At 41.7% G+C, this 18,563-nt stretch overlaps 1 protein-coding gene across 1 annotated transcript in view; it reads right to left on the bottom strand.

The window, feature by feature from the left end:
• The window catches only part of LRRC8C (leucine rich repeat containing 8 VRAC subunit C), a 77,034-nt gene extending 60,297 nt beyond the window's left edge, over positions 1-16,737 (bottom strand). The window contains exon 1 of the mRNA XM_087820576.1: positions 16,678-16,737. The gene's annotated coding sequence lies outside the window, so the exon portion shown is untranslated. The remainder of the gene's footprint in view (positions 1-16,677) is intronic.
• Positions 16,738-18,563: the final 1,826 nt, after the last annotated feature.

The following is an 18,563-nucleotide window of genomic DNA, read 5'->3' as shown; positions in this document are numbered from 1 at the left end:
TCTATGAGTTGACCGTTTAATCAAATAAGGAATAGGTTAATCATATCTTTAGTACGTACCTCAGACCCCACCTCTCCCCAGATCACCACGTCAAGGCCGACAGGCCCCCCAGGCAGCCCACTCTCCCGTGGGAAGAGCATGCTGCTGGAACACCTGAAAGGGTCTGAGACCGTAACTGTGCTGTTCTATTTTGGAAGCCTGTGGCTGGGTATTTTCATATGCAGTCCAAGATCAACACTTGCCTACCTGCTCTGTTCACTCCTTCACTCCCCTGTGTTATTTATATACTCATGTCTCCCCTCCCCGACTCCGAACTCTGCAAGGGCAGAGGCGGCCTGTTCATTTGGGCACTCCCAGCCTCTGGCCTGGTTGTCTGAGCATTAATAGTTTTACATGAGAAGGCGGGTCACATGTATAGCAATGACTTAGCCCTCCAGAATTTTCTGAATATAGAAAATGCTCTGAACATTAGAAGTGTAGTTCTGGTGGGGTCCATTTTTATTAATCTTACCCAGCAAAGATCTCTTTGCAGATAAAGAAAACCCCACCTCCATTACAACGCGAGCTAAGGTTTACTACGTACCTAGACGGTGTCAGTCACTTCACGTGTATCATTACCTAATCTCCAAACACCGATCCCTAGGCTCTAGGCACTATTAGCTTACTCCTACAGAAGAGATGGAGACCTCAGAAGGTTAATTCTCCTGCCTGGGGTTACACAGCAGCAAGTAGAGAAATCCAAGTACAACCCAGGTAATCTGTTTTAAAGCCAATTATTCGAAGTCACTAAACCTAACATTTCATGGACAACAATAAGAACAAAATTGAAAACCGAATTCCTTCTTGGTTTAATTTGGGAATTAGCAGAAAAGAGTACTTTCCTTTACAGAATGATTTCTTAGGAACTGGGAGTGATACTACTTAAAATTTCCTATTAACTTACATTATAACATTAGAGATGCTCTCTTTTAAATTAATATTATACTCAGAGTGTAATTATATTAGAGATGTTTTCTTTTAAATTTCTGTTAGTATGTCCTAACTCTCTGGCTTTGAATCTCTTAGCTCGTCATTTCCTTGGTCAAGCAGTTAATAACTTTAAAGAATTTAAAGGGTAAAATCTACTTTATCCAAGAGCTAAGTGAGAGTACAGAGAGTCCATTTTCCTGTTGGAAAAGTGCCCATTTTCAGCATACTGTGCGTTCATACATTTAATATTTCATAGTTTATCGCTTGAGGATACACAGGTTCAATTTTTATACCAACAGCTTAGTTTTAGAAAGGGAATGAGGATTTCCTGTTCATAGGCGATTCCAATATAAAAACAGTGATGGTGCTTTGGTATAATCCTTCTAAAAATGAGGACATAGCTATCTATTTTTAAAATACTGTGTTTCGGCTGCCTTCCCCACTTCCACTAAATAAATGCCTTAGTTGGAGCATGAGATGTCAAGAGATGGGGAATGACTCTATTTCAAAATGTTATGAAAGTCAAATATTTTCTAACTCACTTTCATATTATATTCTAAAAACAAATATATTCTAAAACAGGTTTCATTCCAAGTTTCCAAGCAAATACACGCAAATAGATTAATTAATATATCAGAGCTTTAGACTGTTTTCAAGTGCTATACTTACACTGCTTATGATGTCACGCAAGTCATTTTGATTCAGTTTGAATATGTCAACAGGAAGAGGTCTGGCAGAAACATAAAAATTCTAAGCAAACTAATTCTGAGACTCAAGCAATTCCATTACCAGAAACGTTAGTTAAACCAAACAGTCGTGTGGCCAAAGAACACCAAGGAACACCACCGTTTTCAAGATCTGTGGTTTCCTCTTATAAGGGACCTATTCTGCTCTTATTTGGATGTGGCACAAGGGGGCTTTCTGAAAGCATGGTATATTTCAATTAAAAGAAAAATCTCATTACAGCTGAGTAAATGGAGAGATGTTCTCAGTCATACACTTACATCCTTAAAATCCTCTATAAATATATCTGCGGCTTAACATTAATAACACACTTTACTGCCTCACCTAAAACATTTTTGTTTTTGTGTATAAAATTCTCTAATGCGATATGGTCCTATGTGCACAGCTCCAGTGTGGGTCTAAAAATCTTTTCACTTCTGTTGAAAATTGGGTCCCCTGAAAATTTTGCAGAAACAGAATGTCATCATACCAAGCATCTTTCTTCTAAGCCACAATGGCCACTGCTTACTGAGGCCACTATCACATATAGACGGACCATTCATAACCATGGGATATGCTCCTACTTAGAGCACGGACACTTTAATACAAAATTCAAAGGTAAGGTGTGCAAATTCTCTTCTCTATGAAGTGATTAGTTGTTTTGTACATTCAAGGTGATATGAAGTCCTTCGTCCAAAAGACTATATGCCAAGAGTAAAATGAATAAAAATACCCATTATTACCTTGTATGTATATATTACCTCATTGAACATCTGCACTCCCCAGACTCTAAGTTTAGTCATAAGCAGTCACAATCTAAAAAATAAAAATAAAAGTCACCTCCACTCACCATTTTGTACAACATAATGTGGTAATTATGATGCAGATTTTATACCCAGAAAGACCTCGGTTTGAAATCTAGCTCTGTGCCAACCTCTTTAAGTGATGTACACTTGGAAAAGTACCTGGCAGTAAATGACAATTATCAAGCTCATTATTTAATTAAGAAAATAGGAGCAAGGCTTCTCTCCTGGGAAGCTTCTGGATTCTGAAAAATACCATTTACTGCATGTTCCTCTATATTTACTATTCATGGAAAGCGCCTAAAAGTACCCCACATAAAGCTTTTCAGGGTCTTCAATAATTTTTTAAGAGTGCAAAGGCCCTGCCCTGGCTGAGGAGCTCAGCTGGTTAGAGCATCACCCCGATACACCAAGGCTGCAGGTTTGATCCCGTCAGGGCATCAATGAAGCAACCAATGAATGCGTAAATAAGTGGAAAACGAATCGACGTTTCTCTCTCTCTTTCTTCCCTCCCTCTCTCTCTAAAATCAACAAATAGAAATGAAAAAGAAAAAAAAAGAATACAAAGGCCCTGAAGCTAAAAAGTTGGCTAATGGTTTCTCTACACTGCAGCCAGAGAGATCCTTTGAAAACTCAAGTCAGATTATGAATCTCACTTGCTCAGAACCCTGTAATGGAACTTCCTCTCGCTCAGCATAGAGGCGGACAAATCACTTAATGAGCCCAGCACACCCTCTCTAAATAATGACTACTCTTGCCCTCGCTCAGGGCCCTCCACCCACTCTGGCCTTCGGGCCTTCTTGCTGTTCCTCCCCCATGCCAGGGATATGCCTTTTTACTAGTGTTCCCTCTGCTTGGATCTCTCTTTCCTCACATATAAATGGCTCCTTCCCCTCCTCCAGATCTTTGCCTTATGAGCCATATTTTTAATTGTTTTCCTCTCCAGATATTGAAATACTTGCGCATATTTTCCCTGTTCTCCTTATCTTTGTCACCCGTATATTTGCTTACCCTAACCTTTCTATCACAGTTACGTCCCAGGGACAGTGGCTGGTTCCTAGTATCAAAGGACAGCCTATCTGGTGGTACTCTGCAGCCTGTATGGTCCTGAATTAAAAAACATGTCTCATCTCAAGGGGTTACCTGGCTCAACCTTTAGGCAAGATCATACTCAACCCACGGCAGAGAGCACCAACTCTACCGTGGCTTTGAAATCTCCCAGAGACCCAGCCTCTATGAAAATTTGTGGAAAGGCTGATGACTTGATGTCAGATAATTCTTCTTTTTAAATCCTTAGGCCACAGGTGAAACTTCTCTTTTCAGAAGAGATGTACAATCACAATATTCAGTTGGAGAGCCCTTCATACCCTTGGAAGTAATTATGAAACTTCACCTTGTTCTCATCTTAGCCGAAACATGCCAATGTTTTCCATTTGTCCCACACAGATGCAATTTTCCAATGCTCTGATCCTCTGTGATGGTCTTCTCTCTCTCTCCCAAGTTTTTCACCTCCCTATTAGTTATGTAGCCTTAAATTAAACTGTAAGAGTTAGTGTGGCATCAGAAGATCCCTAGAGTCTGCTTTTCTTTTACTGCATTCCAGTGTATGCTTTTAAAATATACTAACAGATTACTTACATTACAAAAGAAAAAAGTGTCCCAAATCTGTATAACTTGCAACCTCCTCTCAGAAAGAAATCAGTGTTCCTGATACATGCCTAAGTAATTGAGTCTCATGAACTTTAATGACATCAAGAAACTGGGAAATTAGTTATCACTCAGGCAGTTGACCAGCTGTCAACCAGGAGTTCAATGGCCTTTAACCAAATATTATTTTCTTTTGATGTCAAATCTAACATTTTTCTAACCATTCTCTTTTCCTATAAAATGTTCCTACCAAGAGAAAATCTTTGAATTAGCCTACTAGAGAGCTTTTACCTTACAAGAAATTTGCTATAAAACTTTGATACATGCTAATGACACAGCTATCAATGTTGTTTTTAAATGCAGGATCAGTGGACTTGTTCTATAAAGGGAGAGATAGTAAATATTTAGGCCTTACAGGTCACATCTGGTCTACGTTGCATATTCTTTTAAAAATATTTTAAACCCTTCAAAAATTTAAAAACCAATCTCAGCAAGTGGGCCATACAAAAACACATTGGAGGCCCAAACTACCTGGGCCACAGTTGGCCAATCCCTGTTGTGGTGGTTCTTGGAGGTCCCGTGGGGAGTTACTCATCTCAAAAGGAATAGAAGCTGTTGGCAGCCTCTGGATCAAGGAACTTCATGGCATTTAAGCTATTGAGATCCTCTGTGTATCTCTCCTAATCTTGGATTTTTTAATTTTTTTTTTGCTGATCCACAGCTATTTGAGCGCTTGAATGTCAAAGTCTAATGGTCATCTGAAAGGACTCTTGTTCTGCTGGGTTTAAGATGATTTACCATCTAAGTTGATAGCTTGGGCCCTAAAATTGAATAAACTTGGGGTTGGAATTAAAACAGAACCCCTTCCCAGGAGGAGATTAAAGAGGTATTTTGATAACTGAGTGACATAAGGGATGCCCAGAAAAGAAAGTCAAGCACAGAACCCAAAGTTTCTGTCCCATGTTTTAAGTTTGAGAACTCCCATGGCCAGTGTTTCATATTTGGCACATTCCACAACTAAATGTCTGTTATATTACTAAGAAACAACCAAAGCCCTTAAAAGGAAACTTTAGAATGAGCAAGCATGCATTGTTAAGAAAAATGGTGTCTAAAACGGGAACGAGGCAAAGGAAAGGCAGACTATCCTTTCATTGTAATACTGAAGAACTGTTTTACTGGCCCCTCCAAGGATGATTTAGGGAAATATACTTTTCTTTAACTTGCTAATTACTACTGATTAAATCAACTTGTCTTTTGTCCAGTGAGTAAGCAAACCCAAAACATGTTTTTCACTGGCCTGAAGGACATTGCTTAGTTTTGTATCTAACCTAGCAGTGTTGTTCTAAGTTTTTCAAATAATTCCTGAACGCTCTTGGAACCCACTTTGCCACCCCGCCAGCTCCTTCATCAAGGAACTGAGTAGCTCTTTGACATGTCATTTTATATTTAAGAGTCATGCGTAACTTTCTGAAAATTACCCTTTGACAGCATTCACAAAAGTCTCAAGTCGCTTTGTGTTTTGCTTGCACCGAGTTTGTGCACATTTCTGCATTTGTATTTGCATTTGCCTTACAGTTAAAGTTGCATGTAGGAATTGGTTCAGAGGTTTTCTATTTGTCTGTGTCTGTAAGTGGTTATTTATAGTGTTGTGCTGTTGCGGTCAGTGAGTTCCTGGGCCCCCTACTAGACCTACAGCTTCTCAGTGGCTTAGAACACCTCTAAGAGTGAAGGCTAAGTGCTCATAGGAATTTGTCCTTTGTGTGCTAAGAGAACACCTTCTGAAACAAGTGGATTCCATTGAAGTGAAAAAAATAAGGGAAAATATGCCTGGGTGATTTCATAAGGAGTTAAGAGAAATTAAGGGAAAATTTTGCCAGGTCTTGGTCTGATGGTGAATTAAAAGAATAGTTCTAAATAGACCAAAACAGATAGAAATCTACAGTTTATCGAGATAGTCCCTCCATCACCATCCCAGGCAACAGAACCAACGAAAGATGTTTTACTTTTAAAGGTGCCTTGCCTCTTTCCAGAAAGAAATTAACAGGATTCTAAAGCCTCAAATGAATGGAGTTCACACATCCCAGGCAGAAGCTAATAAATACTTATAAATATCTAGAATAAGGGAATATGAAAAATATTTATTGCCCCAGTGTCCCACAACAAAAAAAGGGAAATCAATGCACAAAAGGGAAACTTGGAGTTTATGAGTAGTATTCAGGTCACTAAGAATAAGGAACCAAAAAATATGCAAATAGCTATCTGGTTAGCCTTCATCTGCTCTTTCTAGATTTCTGAACTAGAACTTTAATCCATGGTAATTTAGTAGTGCTTTAATAGTACTTTGCAAAGTACAATGGAATTATATAAAATTCAGTGTTCGGTTGATGTTCCTGATAATGAGGAATACCGGGGCAAATCAAATAATTTTGTTTAAATGTCTTAGCTTTGACTTTATTCTAGTTGGAGAGATGATGCAAAAATTATACCTCATTTACATCAAAATGGTAAACACAGAGATACCATATGATCCAGCTATTCCACTTTTATACATATTTATCCAAAGGAAATGAAAACATATGTCCACAAAAAAACTTGTATCTGAATGTTATTAGGGGAACTATTCCTCAAAGCCCAAAGTGGAAACAACCTGTGTCCACCAATTAATGAATGGATAAAGAAAATACGGTACATCCATAAAATGGAATATTACCTGGCAATGAAAAGGAATAACATATTGATACATGGTATAACTTGACACATGGATAAACCTTGAATATGTGCTACGTGAAAGAAGCAAGTTACAAAAGGTCACATATTATATGATATCACTTATATAAAATGTCTAGAATAGACAAAACTATAGATTCAGAATATAGATTAGAGGCTGTCTAGTGCTTGGGTGAAGTCAAGAGTATAGTGAGTAGTGATAGCTAATGGGTACAACCTTTTTTTAGGGCAATGAAAATATTTCAAAATTAAATTATGGTAACGATTGCAAAATTCTATAATTACACTAAAAAGTATTTAATTGTATACTTTAAACAGATCAGTGTTATAGTAAGTAAATTATATCTCAATAAAGCTGTTAAAATGTATTTTAGTTCATGCATGACTAAGCGTTCTCTAATAGGATGTCTATTTAAGGGAAGTTACTAAATTCCTTATATTTGTCTCATAAGTCAGATCATTATTTACACTAAAAATTTAAGTTTCTGTAGATATGTTCAACACATTGAATCATAACTAGTTATTATTAGCCTGTTTCTTTAATGGTTGTATATTTCAGGCACTGCTGCAGTAAGTGAAACCATGAATGTCACAGTTCTCTTTTAAGTGACAATGTAAATTGTAATTCAAGATAATTAATTTTAAGACCTGGGATTAACATTAAAATTAAGTAATTATGAATACTATTGGCAAAATACTATCATGTGATAATTTAAACCTATGTATCATATCTCTATACATAAATATATTTTATTCTTTTTAACACTCAAATAAGAGTATAATCACATACTTTATAAAATGTTATCTTGAAAACTGAAGTTTAACACTATGTCATCCACCACTGTTTAGCTTATGTGATTTATATAAGTAGCACATATTGATAAAATTTAAAGTAGCTTAATAGAATAGATAACTGGTAACTCAGAAAGAAAAATTATTTTTGAGATGGCCCTTTCTCAATATGAAGCTATAAATTATTTACTTACTGTATATTCTACCCAGATGACAAAAGTTATTTCCTCACCCAATCCAAATGTGTTCTTTCAGAAGGGGCAATTAACTTTCTTGTTTTTGTGGTTTTTGATATTTCCAATTTATAAATAACTGAGAGCAAAAAGCAAAATAAGAGATTCTTGGCCTCTAGAGAAATTAAAATTCTGAGATTTCTTAAGTACCATCTGATTTAGTTGTTTCTAGTTAATAAGCCAACCACCAGTATGACCTTTCATTATCACTGGGCATCTATATTGTTATCCAAAGACATTTAAAAATGTTGCTTTAAGATTATGTTCTAAATTTGGAGCAATAAAAAAGGTTTTTTTTTATATTCAAAACATTTAATACACGCTAAATAGCCATGTTTCTGCTCCCCACATTATAATCCCGGATGTGGAACTAACAAGTAAAAGGGATGCTGGAAATAATTAGTTTTAATTGATTTACTCCTAATTATTTAATTAGGTCAACAGTAGGCTGTTCTGTTTGTCGCATTCACATTTATGGGGAAAGCTCTCAAGTTAAAAAAAAAGTTAATAGGTAAAATGTTATTAATGTGATTATATTATTAGATACCCTTTCAAGATAAGTAAAATCTTCACATTTATGTACAAGGGCGGACTAAAACAGACTTACTTCTAATATTTTGTTTGTAAATTTTAAATAGCCGGGTGTCAATCAAAGAGGAGTGTGGCACTTATTTTTAGTCGTTGCTTTGCAGACTCTTTAGGATGCGTGGTATGTGTAGCTGAGTTGGCCCCAACTCCTGGTGACTCAATCAATGAGTGATGTTCATAAAGTTCTGTCCTCAACAGCCCTGCTCAGCTGCTGTAGACTCCTATCTGGTTTTTCTCTTTTCCTGTTCCCTTCTATTTTTCATTATTGCTTTTTCTAAAGAACTCTGCCTTCTCATAATGTGCCCTAGGTAGGACAGCTTCAGTTGTGTCATTTTTGCCTCCAGCAAAGTTTCAGGCTTAATTTGTTCTGAGACCCACCTGTTTGTCTTTCTGGTTCAGGATAGAGGTCTCTTTCAACACCAAATTTCAAATAAATCAGTTTTTTTCTGTCAGTCTTCTTCACTGTCCTTAGGATGTAGAATCCTAATTTCTAATCCTAAGTTTATAAAAAGAGATATTTTTAGTTCTTCCTTTGCAATGTTTAGGTCCCCCCCCCCCCCCTTTATTGCACTAGCTAGCCTCCTGTATAATGTTGACTGGGGATAAGACTTGCCAGTGGAAACCAGTTAAAGAGACACCAAGTCAATTGTCAACTGCAGTCAAGAGTCTAGTGACCTTGAACCCACATTTTTATCTAGTCTAACAATGATATCTAACTATCCACTATTCCTATAAAATGTCCCTAGTATGAATGAATTTTTGAACTGGAGTATTAGAAACCTTTCCTCTTTTATATAAGACTGAAATAAAACTTTAACGTATCCTCATAAATGATTTGTCTCAAAAGTTTTTTCTAACAGTCAATTCAGTCTACTAGTTATTTATCATCATCTTCTTAAGAATAATTTTACTTTTGCATTCATGGCATATAGTTAGCCTTTCTCTATCTTGTGCTTCATTCATTTATTCATTAAACAAATATTCACTGATCCTTTGCTACATATTAGATATTATTCTAAATATCAGTGATACAGAAATGAACCAAACAAAACAAACAAAAATCTAGTATATTTGTATGGTTGGTTTATTTGTTTTTCTTCCAGGTACAACCCTGTACTTACCTTAAATGAATTTCATTGCTTAGTTTTCACTATTTCCTTTTTAATTACTTTATTTTCTTTCATTTCATTTTGCCAAGCTCATTTCCAATCCTTGCTTCCACACCATGTTGCTCTCTCTGCCATGGAGCCAGGTATAGAAATACCAGATACATGTTTTCTATTATGCAACCAGACCCTTAGATAAAATGCTAAACACGCAACTCAGGTCCAAACCCTAGACATACCTCCAGTTGCCAGCTTCTCAACTTTAACTACTTTCTGGTTAGGGATCCACATGATTGTGCATTAACTAGAATGTTGTATGTGCAGGACAATAATTCCTAACTTTGCTGAAAAGAACATTAAGGATATAACCTTGCTAATGTCAAGGGAGATAATATGAATTAGCCTGACAGTGTTTTCCTAATGAAGCTAACCTCATATTTATTTTTAAAATACAAGGTGTTATTAGCTAAATAATTTTCTATAGTATTTTCCACAAGCAAGATCTATAGGTTATATCTTTCCCATTTTTAAAAAAGATATTTGAACCTGTTTCTAATTTTCATAAATCTCTAAGATATTTGAGAAAGACTAGTTAGTAATTTTTAATGATTTGACAAATTCTTCAGATACACAGGGAAAACTCACAGGACCCATGAGTTTCCATATATTTAGCTTATTTAGTGACTTTTCCATAGGATTTACTTTGCTGTCCTGACTTTATATTTTATAAAATACCTGTCCCTAATTTCTAATCACATATAGAAATATCTTTGTATATATATTTCATGACTCTACTAAGAAGGACAACTTCTAATTGCAATGTCAAATTTCATTACCAGAATTAAAAATAACAGAAAAGGAAATGGATACAACCCAAAATGGTAGGTTAGAAACGTTACTATAAAATATATCATGAATATCATTAATATTTAATCCACAACTCTTTCTTGAGTAGCTATGTCCCAGGCACCGTGCAGGTGCTGTGCACACAGAAGACAGACAGACAGATACGGCCAATACGGCCTCTGCCCTCATGGAAGTTCACTGCAGCTCTAAAAATCAAACTAAGGAAAAAGATGCTGAAAAGCAAAGACACTTCTGAAGTGTGGGGTAAAGGAAAGGGAGAAGGTCAATTTGATTAAGATAAAACCTGGAGGATAAGATGAGCTGTTTTAGGGGGAAGGGAGGAAGCAAGAGGGAGCAGGCTCCAACCGCTGAAAGGAGCCCGTATAGTGCAGAGAAACCGGGCTCCTCTAACCCTCACGCCGCCCGAGCTTAGACAGCAGGGCCCAGGCTGATGCTCCCCCGGGGCCCGAAGCACAGAACCGAAAATGAAAAGCTCCGAATGACTTCAGAAGCCCCACCCTCCCCAAATATCTACTTGTTATGAGCGAAAATCCCTTTGATAGGAAACATACTGTTTCGCATTTATAAATAAGTGGCTTAAAATATAAATGCTCTAATAAGGACAAACTCACTTATATTTATATAATTGACCAGTCACATGAATGGCTAATATCAGAGTCTTCCCAGCATAAGACAAGTAAATAAAGGATGTTGAGCATTTAAAGTCTGGGGAAGGCTTCCCGCCCTGGAAAAATAAGAATGTGGGTAGAGGAGGCTTGGGAAGATAACTTTATGAATTTAATAATTTTGCCAAGGTACAACCGGGACAATAAGAAGCCTTATATTTTTCACATATGTATTTCAGCTTAAGAGCCAATAATGTATGCCTTTTTATAAGGCAAATAAAAGCAATCTAATTCCAGAGAATTTGTTAATGAATGTACCATATGCATCCATACAAATATATATACTATTCTTCATGTCTTTTACTCCATATGGCTCTTTGGGGAGTTTCTAACAATACAGAATCAGGTTACACCAATAGGGGGGTGATCTTGCCTGTGTGGAAAACTGGTTCTGGGGAGCAGGGTAAAAAGCTCTTAAATAATGGTTTGTAGCCTGCCCTAAGACCACATTACATAAACAGATATGTAATGTATCTATGACATTCTAATTCATCTAAAATAGGCTTGGGGAGGGAGAGCAATCATGAAAGAAAGGTTGAAAAGCACTTTTGTACGAGCTCCATTGTATTCTTTCCAGGGTTGCAAGCCCTTGGGGCAGTTTTTTGGTTTAGCACAAGGAAGTCTCCTCTTGGCTCTACCTTCCTACCCTTGTCCAGTATGGGAATAGCTTTTTTTCTTCTTTTTTCTTCTGAGTCCTTAGAGCATTTCTTTAAAGAACATATAGTTCTCCTGGATTCCTTTGACTCAAAAGACTTCAGTCATTTGAAACCCTTTCAGCTACTTCTCTAAGCTTTAAATCATTTCACTTAAAAATTTTTAATTTTGCCAATTCTCCCTTTTCTTTTCTGAACTCTATTCATTTTCTGAACCCATACTGTCATTTCTCTACCAACTGCCATTCACAGTTAGATACACTGTAAACTACAGAACCATATTTTAAAAGGACACCCATCCAACACCAGAGAATAATCCTAAATTCACTCTTAGAATCTGTGACAGTGTGTTATACTTCTATGGTAGCCTGGGTTATTTGTTTCATGCCTGATATTGGAAAAGAGTTCAGTTATTCTCTACCTTTGACTATTAAGAAAACTTTCAATATGCTTTTGACAAACTACTTTAAGCAAAGCTCTGAAATTACCCCTCCGGTCCGTCTGTGCCAGCCCTGGAATCAAATGGGAGTACATTACTGTACTAGAAGTTCAAGGCCACACTAGTTTCTCTTGCCCACCTTGACCCCCCAGTCTCTTTCCTATTTCTTCTCTTTTTTTTAAATATGTTTTTATTGATTTCAGAGACAGAAAGGGAGAGGGAGAGCTAGAAACATCAATGTTGAGAGTCACTGATGGGCTGTCTCATGCATGCCCCCTACCTCCTATTTCTATAGTCCAAAAATGAGCAACATCAAGCAGGCCTGCCATATGGTACTACAGTCGTGCTTCACTGCTTTTAACTCCTCCTTCTTATTTCTTTCACCTCTCATATTTGTGGTGAGACTGTCTGGGTCTTTTCTCTGTGCTAATTCTCTCATTAAGGTCACTTCTGGTTGTAGCCAACACACTGTGCCACTGTTAATTTTATTTCCAAGCAAAGGGGTTTGAAATCCTCCTTTCTTATTCTCTCAATCTTCTAAGGTAAATGTTCCTTCAGATAAATCTGATTCCTAATTAAAGAGGTCCATCTGGACTGTTAGCCCATCTAAAAGGCCAAACACTCAAACATTGTTGGCGTGCTCAATATACCTACATCTAAGGCAGTTATCGTATCATCATGGGAGCAATTTACTCATGAAAATGCACCATCTTACATGGTACCTAATGGCCAAGGCTTTGTTTAAGAACTATGCCCTTCCAGTAAATGGAATGCCAGTCACACTGGTGGAGAAGGCTGCGATGGACAAGTCTCAAAATAAAGAGGAGGGTGCCACTAACAATCATGTACCAGAGATAAATAATTTGAGTGTCTTTCCTAATTACTTTAAGAATCTCTTTCAGAAGATCTGACTCATCTTTCGGTCAGGAAGTAGAAACCATATAAGTTTTATACAAAGCAGAAGTTGTAAAGAAATAGAAAAATGTCCTTGTCCTCAGAGTTTATAGTCTTTCATAGGATATTCCTTAGGCAAATCACTAAAAAAGCAAAACAAAACAAAAATTGTTTTAATGCATGAGGGGTACATGTTGTTGCCTGAATTAAAAGTGAAAAAAGAACTTAAAATGCAAGGTGCATGAGCTCAGATAGGATGTAGCATTTAGGGTGGGCCTCGAGGGAGATGTAGAATTTCAGCCAGTAGAGGTTCAGTTAAGGGTGGGGTGTGTGGTGGGCAGACTCTGGGTTTGTCATGGTGCCTTCCACAAGAGATAAGCAAGGCTGAGAAATCAGGAGAGGCAGAAAACAGGAAAGTGTTTTTGCCAAAAAATACAAATTCCAACCGATTGAAACACGGCTAGTAAAGTTCTAAAAAATGTGCAGAGTGGAACAAAGGAAAAACTACAAAAGGTGAGTAAACATGTATAAGTCAGTACTACGAAAAAAGAATGTGATTCAAAAGTCAAAGATGCTAAAAACCGGATAAGACCTTTCTGCAGCCATATGAAGAGTGAATCACAGACAGCAGTGACGAATCACTATATACACATGAAATATACAAAAAGTGAAATACAGCAGAAATTTCAATTAGGACTAACCAGGATACAGGGGTATTCATCCGTACCATTTACTAAGCACCTACGAGGTGACAGGAACTGCTTTTTTAATGCAATATTACATTTAATCCTAACAATGATCCCACCAGGTAGGCTTTATGAATCCCATTACATATGAGGAAACTGGGGCTCGTAGAAATTGAATAGTGTGAATTAGCTGGCAGTGCGACCATGCAGTAAAGCCAGAATTTGATATCAGCTTTTCTTATCTTGAGACTATGCTCTTTACCCCATGCCAATCTAGGATGATTTATATTTTAAGATAAAGTGGATTCAAGGATGCCTCCACAGTAATTTTACCCTTGCTGTTTGCAACATGCTTTCATAAGTGATCCAGGGGTGGAGATACAGCTAGTCTTTGAAAGTGTAATGTATATAGTCCATCAGTCCATCACTGTCATGTGAATGAGAACAGCTGATGAGCAGAAGTGACACGTCCATTAGGTTAAGCTCTTAATCGGTCATTTAATAGAGATCAGTGGCAAGGTTTGGGAAACATGGCCCTGATTCCAAATATGAATTCTGCTATATACTAGTTACACGAAAAATCCTGGACAGGTGACTTTACTTCCTTGACCTCGGTTTTTTTCATACAGCCATAATGTTAACAATACAGTTATGTAGGAAAAAGAAAGAGGGAGCTTTGGATAATGGAAAAGTACATCATTAAGGCTAAAAAGGCTTGGCTTCATTCAAGCATTAATTTAGCTGAATGGTCTTGGGCAAGTCACACACTCTGAGCCTCTTTATTATGTGAAATGTGGATGGCATCATCTACCTTAAGGGTTTGTTGTGAGTCTGAGATAATGTGTGTCAGGTACCTAGAGCAGCTAGACTATATTATAGTACCATATTAAATCATTAACACAATGCTGGACAAAATAGTTATAAATTTCCACCCATTTTTTAAACTTGGGCTTTATTAAAATGCTATTGGTGACTATAACTTAAAAATACTACACACCATTTAAAAACCATAACGACAATTTGGTAAAAACTGGATGGATATCTTAGAAGTTAAAATATGGCTAACTTTGCATTCTTTTTAAAAGATAAACTGATAAACTTCATATAAGTGGAAAATGATTCATTCTTTTCTCTTACAGTCCGTGTACTTTTTTTCACTAAAAGCATCGTCTTCTAAAAACACATTGCATTAAGTGCTTAGTCAATCTGAGGAATAAGGAATTAGTACCATTAACAAAGGCTTTGATAATTCTATTACTAAGAAAACTGTTAAACATGCTCTCTGATATGACTGCTGTCAGTGGGCCCTATCCATGGTCAACATCTCTTCCCTGAACCATAAAACATATCCATCCTTGCAGGCCCGCCCCATCTTCCCCTCAAAAACAAACAACCGAGCTAACCTAGAGTGTTTAAGTTAATGACTCCCAAGTAAAGCAAACCAGGGTTCCTACACCCCTATTTCAACAAGTGGAAGAGGAATGCAAACATCACAGATTACAGTTGTACACATCTAGCCCGTTAATCTATGTCTACACGTCCAACCCATGGAACTTCACAAAAGCTGAGCAAATTTTGTGAAGTCCAACTTTCACTTGGAGTTTACACAAATCATTTAAAACACAGGGAGAGAATGTGCACGTCCTGTAAAGATTGGCCCTGGCGGCGGTTCAGTGTGGTGCCCACCTAAAGGGGGACCCCTGCTTCTGCTCTCTCACCTCGAGGGCATTGTGAAGGACCTGTCTGTGGAGAAGTCTTGTGCACGCCTTAGGCGACGAGTGCACAGACCAGGCCCGAGTGTGGCCCGTGCGAAGGCTGCATGGGCCACATCTGGGAGGGCTGCCGAGAAGCGTGCGGCTCGGGCAGGGCTGCCATTTTCTCCACCTATACCTCCGGCCACGGAGCCTCCCTCCGCCCGCGCCCGCGCCCCCGCAGGACGGGCGGGTGCCTCTTTCTCACTTTAGGGAGCTCGGGGGCTTGGGAGGGGTTCCCCACTGGTTTGCTGGGAGTTTTCAATGCTTTAAAAGAATCTGAAACCAGGTGCAGTTCGGCCCTAACCCTGAGCCACCCGTCCTCGGATGCGGGCTGGGCGCCTCTGTTCCGAAGGAACCGGAGTCGGAGGCGCACCGGCCGGCGGGGGGGGGAGGGGACCGGGCCGAGGGAGGGAAGAAAGAAATGAGCGCCCACGGAGCGCATCCCGAGGTTGCCGCGGTGCCCGCTGCATCCCTGAGCGCCTCGTTCCCGGGAACCGGCTGGAAAGGGGAAAGGCCAGCGCGCCCGGTCGGGGCTCCCGCAGCGCCCTGGCCTCAGCCCCGGGCCTAGACACCTGGCCCGCGGGGCCCGCGCGCGGCTCAGCCCGGTCTCCCCTCGGGTCCTGCCAGGCGGCGGCATCACGCTCTCGGTCCCTTCGGGGACCTTCAAATTCCTCTGCCACCAAAGTGTTAACTTCAGGGGCTCGGGGGTGGCAAGGGGACAGCACACCAGAAGGGGCAGGCCCCGGGGTCTCCGGGATTTTTAAGATCGTAAAGAACCACGATCGTGCCCCGCCGCGGCCCCGTTTTCCCCTGTCCCCCACCCCCACCCCCACCCCCACCCCCCGAGTCCGCAGACCTGCGGCGGCCGCGCTGCGCTCGGCGCCAGGCGGGGGACCCGCGCCCGGAAGCCCGGGATGGGTGGGGTAGGGGTTGGCGGGTCCCCGAGCCCTAGCTGGCAGCGCGGGGCTCCAGGGACCACACGCCGGGCAGGCGACCGCGCTCCGCCCGCCCGAGCGCCGGGGCAGGCAGGGACCAGGCAGGGGGAGCCCTGGCCCCGGCGCACCTAGCGGACCGAGCCCCGCGGTCCCCTGCGGGCCGCCCCTCTCCATCCCTCCGCGGTCCCGCCCTTACCTCTGGGCGCGAGGGTGTCGGCCGCCGAGGGTGCTGGGGCGCCGCGAGGTGCCTCCCGGCCGGGCTCAGCGGCGGCCAGCGACAGCGGGGTCGCCCGCGGGGCCGCTGCTCATGGCTCGTCGCGCCCGGAGCACTGCGGCCGCGGCCACGGCGGCGCCTCCCTCTCGCCCTCTTCGCGGGCTCGGAGCCGGGACGCAGCTAACGCCCCTGCCCCGCAGCCCTCCTCCTCTCCGCCTCCGGGGCGCGGACCGAGCCGCCTCCAGCGCCGCCCCGCGCGCAGCCGGGCCAGCGGCAGCCAGCGCCGCCCAGCGCCCGGCCCCGGGGTCGCCGCGGCCGCGCCAGCCCACCGCGCGGTCCCAGCCCCCCTGTGACGCAGCCGCCGCGCCCGGGAACTTCCTCCCGCAGAGACCACCCCGCGCCCGCCGCCGGCCGGGGAGCGCCGCGCCCGCCGCCGGGCACTTTCTTCGGGCTGTGGGGAGAAAAACCCTCCCGCCGCTTCCCCGCGGGGCCCCTCGGGCCTCGGACCCGCCCACCTGGCGGCTCAGCCCCGGGAACGGGCCGGGTCCGCGGATCCCCCGCCGTCCCTGACAATGCGCGGAGAGCCCGAGGCTTCCCTGCGCGCGGCGGCCGCTGCGGCCTCGCAGCTCCGCCCGGGGCGGCTGGAGCGCGCGGCTACCACTAAAAATAGCCCCTCTGGGGGCTCCGGGGGAGAACCCGGGTCGCGGGAGAGGTAACCCCGCCTCCTGACTGCCCTCCACCCCCGTGAACCCAAGGGTGGGAGTGGTCGTGGGACGCGTAGAGGTAGACGCAGAAAGAGGGGGGGCGAAAGCTAATTTCCCTGGACCTTGAAGCCCATCAGCCCTTTGACACTGAAGTCTCCTCTCCGGCAGGAGCCCCCATGATCCAGGACACTGACGGCCGGGCTCCCCGATCTTCTCAGCAGCAGGTCCCTGGGACCCTGGAATGGAATGCGCGCCGCCTGCAATTCCAGGCAGTGCGTGAAGGAGTTGACCGTGCAGGTCCAAACCACCTGTTGTTTAAGAGTATGGGGGGGGGGTCTTTCTTATTGATCTGAACCATGCTTTTCTTCTCCACACTCCCCTACCCAATTTCAGGATGAAAATGCAAACTCTGTTTTCCGGAAAGCTGACAGCATTCTATTCGGAAAATCTGCCCAGTGAAAAAATGTACAGACAAGATTACTAAGTAATACAGTCATCTGGGATGCCTTATCAACACCAGCTATTCTACAAGCACCAAAAGTTAAACAATTGTTCTGTCCCGGCAGCCTGGAAAAAGACTGATGTATGTTAATAGAGCAATTAATAGACAACTAATATTCTTTCACTGGCTGGTTTCTTCTTACACAGCAGGCCTTAAGAAGGTAGGCACCTCCGTTTACCCCATTTCTGTTTCCAAGTCATAATGAAAATTTGTCCAAAGGTGTTCTCTTGGGCTTTATCTGCCTTCCCCCAGCTCACCTGGCAAACTCCTACACTTTTGCAATTCCAGCACTGTTTTGGGGTTTCCCTCCCAGAAGACTACCTTAAATCCTTTTAGCCCTTAGGAGATGGCTCCACTACCAGCATTAATTAACCTCAATCAAGACAAAAATCTAGGGTGGGGCCTTCCTCCTAGACAGCAGGTGGGAAAATTCCTGGAGAGTTCCTAGGGAAAAGGCAGAGGCTGACTTCAGAAATTTGCTAAAATTTTCAAGTACTTTGCAACTAGGTACTAGCTGAAGTAGGATCAGCTGTTAAATATATTTAATTGCTCCATGAGGCAAGTACTAAGGGCACAGACCACCTGTGGTGGGCCTCATCCTGCCAATGCTTTCTGAGCACACCTCTATCCTTCTTGTACTATGGGCACCCAGACCTCAAGCT

Source organism: Miniopterus natalensis, chromosome 9, assembly GCF_054644295.1.
Source record: "Miniopterus natalensis isolate mMinNat1 chromosome 9, mMinNat1.hap1, whole genome shotgun sequence".
Classification (NCBI taxonomy): domain Eukaryota; kingdom Metazoa; phylum Chordata; class Mammalia; order Chiroptera; family Miniopteridae; genus Miniopterus; species Miniopterus natalensis.
The sequence above is the reverse complement of the archived record's forward strand: the minus strand, read 5'-3'. Positions and strand labels throughout refer to the sequence as shown.